This window comes from Montipora capricornis, chromosome 7, assembly GCF_036669925.1.
Source record: "Montipora capricornis isolate CH-2021 chromosome 7, ASM3666992v2, whole genome shotgun sequence".
Taxonomy (NCBI): Eukaryota; Metazoa; Cnidaria; class Anthozoa; order Scleractinia; family Acroporidae; genus Montipora; species Montipora capricornis.
Window position 1 is genome coordinate 48,774,338 of NC_090889.1, and position 2,500 is coordinate 48,776,837.

Consider the following 2,500-nt stretch of genomic DNA (forward strand, 5'->3'; position numbering starts at 1 on the left):
AAGATGTTACAAACGTTTATATCATCTTGTTAATTTCACTGCTGGTGTTAACATTGACAGTGGAAAGACAAACATGCACACACGTAGTACATAATGCTTGTTTTACTTTTTAATAGAACTCTCTCATTTTTGATGAGCGAAAGCTTTGTTTTCGAAAAGTAGGATGCTTCGTTTCCGAGTTTCAAGTCCTTTGTTTTCAAGTTTTAGATCACTCATGCTAAATTAAGGTCTTAGTTTTCGAGTGCTTCGATCGCATTTGATTCTAGATCATCAGGAGATCTCACACATGCGTTTGATCTTACGTTTTGTGAAAATGGCATGGATTCTATGGAAAACTTACCTTCTCTTAAGCGAGCTGGAGCAGTTCTTTTCCTTGAATTTCTTTCAGCCATGGTTGATCCGGAAAAATTGTCTCAAACTGTTATAGATCACAGGAAAGTTATGAAATCCTCTACGCTCGAGCTCACCACGCTGGAATATGCTTGAAAACGACGCGCTTTCGGTTGTGATTACCTCATTGGCTGCATGTTGTCACATGACTTGATATGACACACTCAGTCCCAGGCTATTACCAGACTCATAGCCATTGTAATTCTCACAATGGCGGCCGAGGACGGAGTGAAACGAAGAGGGCGATACAAAGAATATTTGCGCCATCATAATCCGTACAGAGTCGAAGCAGCAAGGACAAGACATCGAAGGCGTAACACCCGAAAAACCGATCCCGTACCAGATAAACCACAGAGCGTTAATAATGGAAGTTTTCCCGAGTTTAAAGGGAAAGAAGTATTTCAATTTCGCGATCAATGTAATGAATCCACTCTTCGATGTGAGTTGCTAAATACGTGCGATTTTGACGAAAACAGTATGGAAACACTACCAAGCGACGAGCTAAAGCAAGATACCTTGAAAACAAGACATCTGGAATTTGAAGGGATTCTTGACTATATCGACTCCGAAGTGAATGAAGACGTTGTGTATCAATGTTTCATCAGCGAAGATGTCAGTGACTGCGACACAAGTTTGGAATCTGCAAGCGATTTCGAAGAAGCTAAAGACGGTGAATTGCCAGCAGAAAGGTGTGACTCAAATCCTGACGATATCTTATATGCTGGCGCTCCACTCACAAGCAGCATGAGTAGTGTTTTGTTGTTAACTTTTGCAATGAAGCACAAGCTTACTCGTGAAGCGTTTAATGATTTGCTTTCGGTAATCGAAGCACACTGCCCTCGGCCTAACAACTGTAAGACAACGGTGAGAAAGTTATTGGAATTCGTGGGTAAAGCAAAGGGAGACATTGTGAGGCACTATTATTGTGAATATTGTAAAGCCTATTTTGGCAAAGACACCGGAACGTGTAATCTTTGTGGCCAGAGCATCTCCAAAGATGGTGGATTTTTTATCGAAGTACCAGTGGAAAAGCAGCTGCAAAATTTTTTTGCTGGTAAGGTTTTTTGTGCTTTTTGATTAAAAGATTCATTTGTTAAATTTATTTATAATACTTAAAGTGGAGGTAAATATCCCCCCCCCCCCTCCCCCACTTTTGCTGACACTGATGTGGAGAATAATAATAATAATAATAATAATAATTATTATTATTATTATTATTATTGTTGTTGTTGGAGAAAGGCTTTTTCAGGGGTGGGCTTGTTGATTATAAAGTGCTTCCTGCATATAGTGGAAAGTGATTTCTCATCACAGAATTAAGGCTTTTCGTTTTGAATTTTTGTCCTTTAATTTTATGTTGGTGAGGGTAAAATAATGTACCATTCATTACTGTGAAATCAAAGTCTCTCTTTATTGAAATTAGTTTCTTTTTGGAAATCAAAACTAGAATTTTGTTTTCTTTAGCTGCTTTGGGGTGAGTAGTGCATGGACAATCACCCATGAGATTGGATGTGTAATCAGTGTGCATGAAAAATGCTATCCTCTTGTGTGAAATATAATTATGCTGTACTCTGAAACAAAGTCCGTTTCAATTTATTCCAAAAAGATATACAAGCATAGATAGTTCTATCTTTCTACTTGTCTATCATACTTTCCTCAGACCCTGAATTTGTACGTGGCCTGAAGTACAGATTTGAGCGAGTCAAGAGCAACAAGAGGAACATTGAGGATGTATATGATGGTTCTCTTTATAAGAGCAAATGCGGTCCAGATGGGTTTCTATCCAAACAGTACAATATCTCCTTAAAGCTGAACACTGATGGTGTAGCAATTTTCCACTCTTCACAGTTTGGAGTATGGCCTCTGTTTCTGCTTATCAATGAGCTCCCTCCATCACTAAGGTACTGTAATTATCCAAAAGAATTGTTTGAGCTTTTGCCTCTCAAAGTTGTGCTCTAAAATATTAGGGAGCCCCTTAAACTTCCATATACAACACCTCCTTTTGTTATCCTTTTGTTGTTTTGTTTCTTCTCTCATCTAAAGAAACATGACCCAAATAATTTGGGTAACCACCTCAGATGTCACCTTGAGGTATTTTAAAGTGGTACTATGA

At 38.5% G+C, this 2,500-nt stretch overlaps 1 pseudogene; it reads right to left on the minus strand.

Moving 5' to 3' along the window:
• The window catches only part of LOC138056192 (transcriptional regulator ATRX homolog), a 4,414-nt pseudogene extending 4,022 nt beyond the window's left edge, over positions 1-392 (minus strand).
• Between the last annotated feature and the right edge of the window lie 2,108 nt (positions 393-2,500).